At 35.6% G+C, this 11861-nt stretch overlaps 1 protein-coding gene and 1 long non-coding RNA gene across 2 annotated transcripts in view; both read right to left on the minus strand.

The window, feature by feature from the left end:
* Positions 1-11861, minus strand: part of LOC135085585 (THAP domain-containing protein 5-like) — a 308949-nt gene that overhangs the window by 178966 nt on the left and 118122 nt on the right. The window lies entirely within an intron of this gene.
* LOC135085821 (uncharacterized) lies at positions 8889-10012 on the minus strand. The gene is made up of 4 exons (XR_010260227.1): positions 9827-10012; positions 9632-9719; positions 9382-9448; positions 8889-9186 (listed from the first exon to the last, which is right to left on the minus strand). It is a non-coding gene; the product is annotated as an uncharacterized LOC135085821 (long non-coding RNA).

The following is an 11861-nucleotide window of genomic DNA, read 5'->3' on the forward strand; positions in this document are numbered from 1 at the left end:
AACAACTACTGAGACTGACCAAGTCCTTTATGGGGCACAATAATGCATATGGGCCCTAAAATATTATTGAAAAATATATAGCATGTTTTATGAAAGGTAGTTAATTTAATTTAATTTAATTGATAGCGACAAGCCCTAGGGCCAAGATTTATGCTTCATACTTACTGGGTTGTGAAAAATCAAATTAATTTTATTTATAACATCGTCTAAAACACCTGGCGTAAAGTTATTGTTATTTGGAGACTGATAACTCTATAACTAATTAGTGTTTTTGTGCGGCATCATTGTAGGATGCAATCCCAACTAATATTATAAATGCGAAAGTAACTCTGTCTGTCTGTCTGTCTGTTACGCTTTCCCGCTTAAACCTCGCAACCGATTTTGATGAAATTTGGCATAGAGATAGTTTGAGTCCCGGGAAAGAACATAGGATAGTTTTTATCCCGGTTTTTGAAACAGGGACGCGCGCGATAAAGTTTTTCTGTGACAGACAAAATTCCACGCGGGCGAAGCCGCGGGCGGAAAGCTAGTAAGTCATAAAGATTAGATAAAATTAGTAATGTCGACTTTATCACAGCAAATGCTGTTATTATCCATTCACACCTGTGAAGATAAGAAAACGACAAAATTGTCCTAATATACGTAGGTACGCATTACTCAACATGGAAATCAGAGGAATATTCCTCTTATTGTTGAAAAAATGTGCCCAATTTGTGATATGTTAATAAAACATAACCCTTCTTCTGGCGCAGTCGGGTAAAATGTCATAGCCAAACATTTTTTTTAGTTCGTTGATTACGTACCTGAGAAATGTTTATTTGCACTACTGGCAACACTTGATTTGACAGACCATAAACAATTCAAGGCATTTGACATTGACAAATGTCAGTTTTGACATATGACAGCCAACACCACAATACCCATAGAGACCAAACCCCACGCAGCAGTGCATGCATGCATAGCACAGATTAGAGAGTATGTCTAAAGACAGATAGGAAACGGCCCTAGTATTGGTTAAACGATAAACAAACTGGTACCGAGCTAGATTGTCCAGTAGGTGGCGCTGAATACAATATGGCGTCTGCCGCCCACAGATTAAATATACCTGTCATACTTTTTAATGATCCGTTCCTTTTCATGTATTGCGGTTAAAAATAAAACTATTGAAGTATCAAATGAAACTTTATTGATGAAATATAACATGAAATATTTTGTTTACGAAAATCAATAAGCACTATTGGATTTTTAAAAGATTACAGTTACTGTTTTGATTGCAGTATATTGTTTTAGTTTTTACATAATGTACTCACGGCTGGACATTTGTATGTTACTCATACAAAATAAGTTGCGTTATGACTTATAGTAAAATAGTTTTTAATGTTCTCCATAAATTCACACGTTCACTCTCACTTTGGTTCTGTCCAATCCAATAGCCACTGTAAGCAGGCCAGAGGTGGAATTGTGTAAAGCAATCGTAATCATTTGACAGTTCATAACGTACGATAAAGTCAGTTAAACAAAGCGTTTGACAGAATAATCGTACGTTATGAACTGCCAAATGATAACGATTGCTTTACACAATTCCACCTCAGATCTACACGTTTCTCACCACCTGTAAAATATATGAAATATTTGTAAATTTAGAACAAAAAGATGCACATGTCACCGTAAGACTGTAATTTCCTACATCATCTACATTCTACACTAATATTATAAAGAGTACAGCAGATGAACAAGTGATCTGTCTTATCTACCATACCTACTTACTGTCTGTTTTGTTTCTAGATTTGCACTACTTTGTTAAATAAAATTAATTTACCTTGTCAAATGTGTACTTGTCAATCAATTACATGTACATTCACAGAATCTGGATTCCACCAATCTGTAATTAAATAATTAACTTTTATTTGATCCTAGTCGAAAAGCGTCAGAGGATAGGGTTAGAATCATTTTGAGGGTGTTTTAAATTTTAAAGGTACTTACCAAATGTTCTTATCAACAGAAGTTGTTTTAATTGTTATCTGGGTAATTCATCTAATACAAATCTTCCTATTAAACAGTACTGTACCGTTATTCGAAGCCTTTATAATGAGAGTAGTGTCTGTCTTTTCCTGTTTGAGTACTAGTTTTGACGTATAATCTGCCCACGTGACTTCCGCTCCGGTCCCCCACCGCCTAAGCACGCCTCAATTAACGACACTAGCGCCACCAACGGTAGCTCGAAACTAGGTTTCGATATTCTCGCCATTGGTGTTTTAGTTCCCGTTCGAGACGGTCGTAGAATTAGCTCCGCTAGTTCGCGACCCATCTCACAGGTACTAGTCGTGACGTGATTCAGGTAAAATATTACCACCATAATGTAAGTACTTCTAAATTATTATGTACTGGCTGAAAACTTATAAAAATTACTGTGATTACTTATTTCGCAGTGTAATTTATTTTTACAACGGTGTTACCGTTCGGGGGTAGATTGCATTCAATCTAACTCAGTGTAATTTTAAATAATTATCTTTCTTCTCTAGTAATACTTGTACCTAACGGTAGTCCGTTAGACGTGTTTTAAAAGTAACATTACTTTTTAGCAATGTTTGTTTCTAACGGTTTTTCGTTAGATATGTTTTTAAGCTAACTTTTCTTCTTAGCAATGTTCGTACCTGACGGCGTGTTCCGTTAGATGTGTTTTAAAACTAACATTCCTTTTTAGCAATGTTTGTGCCTAACGGTTTTCGTTAGATGTGTTTTAAAACTAATATTCCTTTTTAGCAATGTCCATTCCTAACGGTATAACACTCCTTTTTAGCTGTGTTTGTTCCTAAAGGTTTTTCCGTTAGATGTCTTTATTTTCAAAAGGAAAGAGGAAATATTATGTCCACGTGCAGAAGAGGAGCAAGAGTTGGCGTAGAGGTCAAATCAAAGGATGGTGTGGTGTAATGTGATAGTCGCAAGATGTGATTGCTTGCTGACAGTCGCAAGATGTGATTGATAAGCTGTAAGTACCAACTTACCAATACCATTTCAGACATACGAATTCCATCGGACGGATTGTGTTGATTTATAAATCAACAAAATAAATAAACGGTAAACTACCTTTATCAATATGCATCCGGGGAAAGTATGAAAACTTCCACTAGGTAGGGTAGCGTACCGACGTACCTATTCTACCGCCATTATGGAAGTCTAACGCACGGCTTATAACCCAAGAGTGAAGTGTGCAGTTTGTCCTATTAGGATACGGTACGTAGGTATAATAATACCTTTGTGGTTTTCTTAAACTATGATTTCAGGAAAACGCTATGCTGTTACTGTGTAGATAAACAGTGAGTCTGTGTAATAAACGGTGAAGGATGAACATCGTCTATTCAGCCTGATACGCAGTTTATTTGATGCTAGCGGCGTCTGGAAAATTTTTCGGCAGCAATACGATCGCAACTCTGCTCCGCAGATCGATCTGAGATTTCGCCTTATGCTAAATACCTACAGTGGAAAACTCAAACTGGCTACTCGGCAAGCTAGATGGCAGTGTAACCAAAACGCAGCAGCATAATCCTGTAGCGAGGGTAAGTTCTCTTGGAGCAAACAGGGAAAAACCAGGAGCTAGAACCTTTTCTCCCTCATCCCACCGGGATAGGAGAAAACTCAAACACTCAAGGAGTCTCATATTGAGCCAGGCAACGCCGCTCATTTTTATTTACGTCGAGAGGTCTTAGTATGGCATTGGTCCAAACCCTCTTGTTATCCCTCATCCCACTGGGATAGGAGATTACCCAAAGAGAACCGGACTCAAATCACTACATTTCGAGCCGAGCAACCTCGCTCATTTTTATTTACGTCGAGAGATCTTACGGCATCGCTCTAAACTCTCATGTCATCCCTCATCCCTCTGGGATAGGAGATTACCCAAAAAGAATCGGACTCAAATCATTACATTTCGAGCCGAGCAACCTCGCTCATTTTTATTTACATCGAGAGGTCTTAGGGCATCGCTCTAAACCCTCATGTTATCCCTCATCCCACTGGGATAGGAGATTACCCAAAGAGAACCGGACTCAAATCACTACATTTCGAGCCGAGCAACCTCGCTCATTTTTATTCACGTCGAGAGATCTTACGGCATCGCTCTAAACTCTCATGTTGTCCCTCATCCCTCTGGGATAGGAGATTACCCAAGGAGAATCGGACTCAAATCATTACATTTCGAGCCAAGCAACCTCGCTCGTTTGTATTTGCGGTTCAAAGACATGAGGGCATCGTCCTAAATCCTCATAATTTTGAAGAGTTATAGAACCCAAACGCCTTATTCCACGGCAAACGAAAATAAGTAAAGTTACCGAGTAGACATGAGGGCTTCGCCCTAAATCCGCATAACTATAAAAGGTTCTGAAATTCTATTTTGCACGGCAAAACTAAAGTGATGTTGCCGGGAGGACATAAGGGCATCGCCCCAAATCCTCATAATTTTCAAGGGTTATGGAACTCCAATTAAAATGCTTTATTTCATGACAAAAGTAAGCTTTTTAAGACCTGCCAAAGGTGGAGACAGAGATCATGAGATTACGCTAAAATTACTCGATTCGTGTCAGTTTGGCTTATTTCATTACTGCCGAGATGATATAAGGGCATTGCCCTAAACCTTCAGAATCTTGAAGGATGTTAATTAATCGGGGCCGCAGCTACGCGCCCTGAATTTTTGGTACCGAACAGTTAACGCCTGGAGAAATTAAATATACTTAAGCCTTTGTGCAGCCTCTGCATAGTAAAGTTACAACTATTGACCTGATAGTCTTTTAAATAAGGTATACATTCATAGACGCTTGGCGGGTACCACAAAGTACTGAATACTAAAATAAGTATTTTTCTGCTATACATACCTATAGTACACCGACAGACTCATGCAAATGTTCTGACGGCAATTGATTCGCACAGAAAGAGTCGCGACATTCGCGCCCTTACCTATTGGACGACTTCATTCTGGGGTAACTCAGGACCCATCCTTGCTTCGGGGTCAGATATAACCCATGCCCCTATTGTAATAAAAGCACACAAGTCTGGATAATAAACACAATGAAGTCGGTCCTTACCTATATAAAATAAATAAACAAAATAAAACAGTCTTACAAACTAGTAACAGTAAAAGGTGAACTCCATAAATACAAAATGGCCTAACCGAGTCTCGGTTACCAAAAACATGCAGATCAAGTCACGTAACGTTACAAATCCTAAAGCATTGGCTCTTCTCATGTTATAACACTACAATTCATGATTTGCGTGAGGCAAAGAGCATTTTAACCGCCAACTTGAGGCGCTCATGGCACCCAATACCAAATACTTATGATTCACACTGTATTAAACCGCGTAGGTTTACATACTACAATTTGTTATTTTCTCATTTATACAAGCCATTACATTCGTTGGAGAAAAGATTGCATACCAAAAGTCACACAAGTCTTCAGTCTCTTAACTGAACTTTCCGTGTGCCCTATTATAGTGTTAATGACTACGTCTTGTCTACTTTATTTTAAGTAAATAAATATAATTTATTATTAATGTCATATGACACCATGTCATATTGTTAATTCGACCTTTTGTGCACCTCTGTGGTTCAATAAAAATTGTCGTATGAATATAAACGACTTTTACGAGGAGTTAAAGGGAATAAATCAAAACCTTCAGTCCAAGAAAGTAATTTAACTCTGATTTTTCCAATTATCACTGTGACCTTAGGGTCACACAGAAGTACATAAACATGGTTGAAATTAATTTTGGATAATTGTGCCGCACTCTTAAGCTCTTTGCTTGGGGCCGAAAGTCCTTCGCCTACCTACATAGTACAATTTACAAAATTCGTATTTGATGTGATTTAAATCCATCAATTATTATACTGTAACGAAGGTAGTCACAAGCAAAATGTTGTGGCACACACAACTGTTTACGAGTTAACTTGTTTTAAGTACAACAGCCTCGTGAAATATTCTAATACCTACCCGACTCGCTAAGTCAATAAAGTAATTTGTCTCTGCTGACTATTGTCACAAAAATTAGTACTTACCTACCTACCTACTGGCAACTTAGGTATGTACACTTCAATGAATCATGAGTGACATTGGCGATGATATAAAACTTAGTGTTACACAAACATCATTACATAAATATTTTTACATAAATATTATTACATCGTGCAAATGAGCGATCGTCCAACGGCATTCAGGGTGATGAAAATAAATCATTCGAAATTAAATCCGATGCCCACCCTAAGGGCCTTAATGAAACCTGATAAGGTTTAGATCGGCTACGAAACTATCATTTAATTCTAGCTGTGCTTGCGACTTCGTCTGCATAACTTTTCCCGCTTTCGCAACATTCTTATTGATGCTCCACTACTATTGGTGGTAGAATGATGTTATTATGATTTTATAGAATTCGTGGTTAAAGGACTCCAACACAAAGATAATTTTTGTGTTGATGCAAACAAACTCTTGTTCAGCCCTATAACATTATTATCATAATTGTAATTACAATAATACATAATTACATATTAAGATTGCTCTGAATTAAGCTGGTTGACTAACCGTCAATAAGCTGATCTAGCTGACAAGTTATCACTGTTAGCCCTAAAGATAATGGTCGCACAGTCTTACCACAGCACCGACGTTGGTAAACCACAAAGATTACTAAGTTTGTACTAGGAAAGTCTGTATTATTATAATTTTTATCAATTCCGACTCAAACTTCGCTATCCCTAGCGAACAGCGATAACGCGGAATACTCAGGCAATACAAAAGTATCGTACCTATACATAGCCGGCTAGCTATTGTCACATATTCATTACACCGTCCACCTAGGCTACGGTCCTGTAAAGGTTTATAAATATTAAAATCTGAGCTGATACCTAAATGTGGGAAATGTTGGAGATCATCAAACGCCCGCTATCGGCAAGCGACCTTAACTGTACCAGTGAATATTCTTATCCATACCTAATAATTATTCACTCCTACCGAAGCTTATTAAATTCATCCAACGGTCTGATACTGTGAGTGAAGGTGGACGTAGCTTTTGCGCCTTTTACATGACGTAAAGTAACCGATAGTTCATTATTACATAGTAGTTAATAAACGATGCATTAAATGTGAATTTACGGAGATGCAGATGCAGGTTGCGTTCTGTAAAATATTATAATGTACCTACACACAGTACATTACCACTCAGTAGACAGATAAGCGTGTCCACCTAAATATTCAACAATCATTTAGGTTCTAACTAATTCATAACATTTCTCACTGATCAATGTCTTATTCTTCAATTGATCATTTTGGCGATTACACAGCGCCACCAGGAGATAATAGACACGTCTCTCATTATAAAGGCTTCGAATAACGGTACAGTACTGTTTAATAGCGACGTTTTACCTGAAAATAAAACGTTTATTAAACATACTTACCTTATTCGAAGCCTACTTTTTAAATCTACCTGGTGTCATAAAACACAATGGCGAGAATATCGAAACCTAGTTTCGAGCTACCGTTGGTGGCGCTAGTGTCGTTAATTGAGGCGTGCTTAGGCGGTGGGGGACCGGAGCGGAAGTCACGTGGGCAGATTATACGTCAAAACTAGTACTCAAACAGGAAAAGACAGACACTACTCTCATTATAAAGGCTTCGAATAAGGTAAGTATGTTTAATAAACGTTTTATTTTCAGGTAAAACGTCGCTAATTTAATGCATTTATGTCATGGCATAACTTGCAAATGAAATGAGTTCATCGTTTGTAATCAAGCATTCTTGGTCTGGTTTTATTGCTTATATAGGTTTCTTCTAAACTTATTTGAATAGGAAGTCAAGGTTGGTTCATCTGGATTTTAAGTAACAGTTGACAATAATGATCAGCACCGGTGATTCCATAGCAAGCACTTTTATTGTAATTGCAGCTTAACACCTTATAAGTTCGATATTAACCTGAAACAAATAGGTACTTAGATTCACTGTATAAAACACGTATCATTCACTGTGTCCTGCAATCTATGCCTGCAATGTACCTACGTGTATTGTATTTTGGGTCCAAACTCCAAAGTATGTTGTTACTCCATGAAACGATCCATATTTAGTTTCCATTGATTTAAATGGAGTTATGAATGATATTGTAATGAAGATTTATTAATCCTTTGTGTGTTTCAATACTTGATAAAACATGATGTTGCTGCAATAACCTTTCTCGAGTGGATATCTTAGAGAGAAATTTCTTCTTAAAACAAACATCAATCCAACTGGCAATCCATGCACATGTAGTTCTTATTAATATTGATTGAGAAATTATTGATTTTAATTAGATAAAATTTGTTTAAAGAAAAACACGTTTTTTCGATGAAAATTTTTGACGTTTTTTTTTTTTAATAATGTCACAGTTGTAGACTTGAGACGGAACTAAATTGATTAAAGTGAAAATTACGACTTTGAATTAATATACTTTTAAATAATCATTTCATTTATAGAATGCAAATAGATTCAATAAAATAATTTATAAATAAAAGTTGAAGTTGTAATTCGAAAATGTTTACTAACTTGATTCCAGACACGCAAAAGACCATTGTCGCATACAAAAGACAACTATAAAAAAAGTCACTTCCTCTCGGAACTGTCAAAAAAATTCACTCTCTATGGAGCTGTCAAACTCTATGGCGTTTCCACCACAGATTAGAGAGTATGTCTAAAGACAGATAGGAAACGGCCCTAGTATTTGTTGAACGATAAACAAACTGGTACCGAGCTAGATTGTCCAGTAGGTGGCGCTGTAAACAATATGGCGTCTGCCGCCCACAGATTAAATATATACCTCTCATACTTTTTTTATGATCCGTTCCGTTTCATGTAATGTGTTTAAAAATAAAACTATTGAAGTATAAAATAAAACTTTATTGATGAAATATAACATGAAATATTTTGTTTACGAAAATCAATAAGCAATAAAACTACTGGATTTTAAAAGATTACAGTTACTGTTGTGATAACAGTACATTGTTTTAGTTTTTACATTATGTACTCACGGATTGACATTTGTATGTAACTCATATAAAATATGTTGCGTTAAGACTTATAGTAAAATAGTTTAATGTTCTCCATAAATTCACACGTTCACTCTCACGTTGGTTCTGTCCACTCCACTGTAAGCAGGCCAGATCTACATGTTTCTCACCACCTGTAAAATATATGAAATATTTGTAAATTTAGAGCAAAAAGTCACCGTAAGTCTGTAATCTTCTACATCTACATTCTACACTAATATTATAAAGAGTACAGCATATAAACAAGTGATCGATCTATCTATCTACCATGCCTACTGTCTGTTTTGTTTCTAGATTCATACTACTTTGTTAAATGAAAATTAATTTACCTTGTCAAATGTGTACTTGTCAATCAATTACTTAATATAATATTCACAGAATCTGGATTCCACCAATCTGTAATCAAATAATTAACTTTTAGGTCTTTCTATTTGATCCTAGATGCCACATGGCATTAAGCTCGCCTGTTGTACCACTGTTTTTATGTGTGCAATAAAGATTTTAAATAAATAAATAAAAGCGTCAGAAGATACGGGTAAGAATGATTTTGAGGGTCTTTTCAATTTTATAGGTACTTACCGAATGTTCTTATAAATAGAAGTTGTTTTAATTGTTATCTGGGTAATTCATCCAACACAAATCTTCCTAATTTAATGCATGGCATAACCTGCAAATGAAATGAGTTCATCATTTGTAATTAAGCATTTTTGGTCTTGTTTTATTGTTTAAATAGGTCTCTTTTAAACTTCATTGAATATGTTGGTTCATCTGGACCTTTTTAAGTAACAGTTGACAATAATGAGCAGCACCAGTGATTCCACAGCAAGCACTTTTATTGTAATTGCTGCTTAACACTTTATAAGTTCGAAGTTCGATATTAACCTGAAACAAATAGGTACTTAGATTCATTGTATAAAACACGTATCATTCACTGTATCCTGCAATCTATGCCTGCAATGTACCTACTTGTACTGTATTTTATGTCCAAAATCCAAAGTATGTTGTTACTCCATGAAACTATCCATATTTGGTTTCCATTGATTTAAATGGAGTTATGAATGATTTTGTAATGAAGATTTAATCCTTTGTGTGGTTCAATACTTAAAACATGATGTTGCTGCAAGTAATAACCTAAATAAAATCGTAGAAAAACACGTTTTTTCGATGAAAAATTTTTGACGTTTATTTTTTTTTAATAATGTCACAGTTGTAGACTCGAGACGGAACTAAAGTGATTAAAGTGAAAATTACGACTTTGAATTATTATACTTTTAAATAACCATTTAATTTATAGAAATCACATAGATTCAATAAAATAATTTATGAATAAAAGCTGAAGTTGTAATTCGAAAAGGTTTCTAAGGTTTCTAACATGCAAAAGACCACTGTCGCATACAGAAGACAACTATAAAAAAAGTCACTTCCTCTCGGAACTGTCAAAAAAATTCACTCTCTATGGAGCTGTCAAACTCTATGGCGTTTCCACCCCGTGGTTTCCACCCCGTGATGCATAGCACAGCGAGCACAGCACCCACCACTGCTAACAACAAAGCTTTTTTGAAGTTTTATTGATTCTTCGCAAGAAAACCATGTAAGTCTGCATTAATATTAACATAAGTTAATAATTTATTCGATTTAGGTATAAATAATTTGATAATTTTCTTCAGATCTGTGATGATTGGTTTAATATTTCAAGATACAAAATCATTTAATGTCTTCTGGTGTTTGTAAAATAATGTGATCTTCATTTTCTAAACTGTTTGATTAATTTTTCTTTTGATTCGATTTCCTAAATTAATTTCTTTGTTACATTTTTATGTCACTTATGTAAGGATAATTTACTAATTGCTGAAAAATTGAAACCTTAGTTGTACGTTATGTGCTGCTGCTTTTTGAGGTTATGTTGAATTATTTAATTTTATGATTTCAGTATGGATCCGTTGACAACCAAGGAGTTGATATTAAGGCGCTGTTTACGGCTATCAAAAGACACGTGGTTTCCACCGTAGTAACCAGGTAACTTAACCTTCACATACTTTCCTTAAGTGTAACAAAAAATTGGAAGTGAAGCTTCTATCACGTGGTAATTTCAGCTCTTGTTTGTCGGAGTAATTTGAAAAAAGAAATGAGTTTAATTTAGTTTAATGATGGAATTTATTACAACAAAAAATTTACAGGAGTGAAATTACCACACTTTTACGTAAAGTAACCAAAATGATGATCCACCTAGCTCGCAATGACACAGAACTGATGAAAACATTTGTTCCCTTTTGATTTACCACTGAAATATTCTTTTTTTACAAATTAAACTTTCATTTACTCTTAATTTTTGTGTTTCAATAAGTTTTTCCTTTGTTTTAGGGTACTGAATCGCATCAGACAGAATACCTGAAGAACCATGTTTTTGAAGTTGTTTCCCGCCGCGTGTTTGACCCTATGTTGAGTCAATAGAAATCATGAGAAAACTAGAAACAAGCATTGATGAACGAAAAATGCGGATCATTTTAAGGTTAGTAAGGCATTTTAAAGTTAATAAAGCGTGGTGAGAACTGCGACTGCCATATACCTATACTACAACTAAGTATTTGAAGTCCAAAAATGTGCTCAGCAGCAGACATAGAATCAATTTTCATTTTACAGAAAAGAGCTGTTCGGGCAATATACGGTCTTAAACCACGTGACTCGCTTAGAGAAGTTTTTAAAGAAATCAATATATTGACTGTGGCTTCGCAATACATATTTGATAACATTATGTATGTCCGTAAACATATACATTTATTTACTAAGAAAAGTGACGTCCACTCATTTA

The sequence above is a fragment of the Ostrinia nubilalis genome, chromosome 29 (assembly GCF_963855985.1).
Source record: "Ostrinia nubilalis chromosome 29, ilOstNubi1.1, whole genome shotgun sequence".
In the NCBI taxonomy this organism is placed as follows: domain Eukaryota; kingdom Metazoa; phylum Arthropoda; class Insecta; order Lepidoptera; family Crambidae; genus Ostrinia; species Ostrinia nubilalis.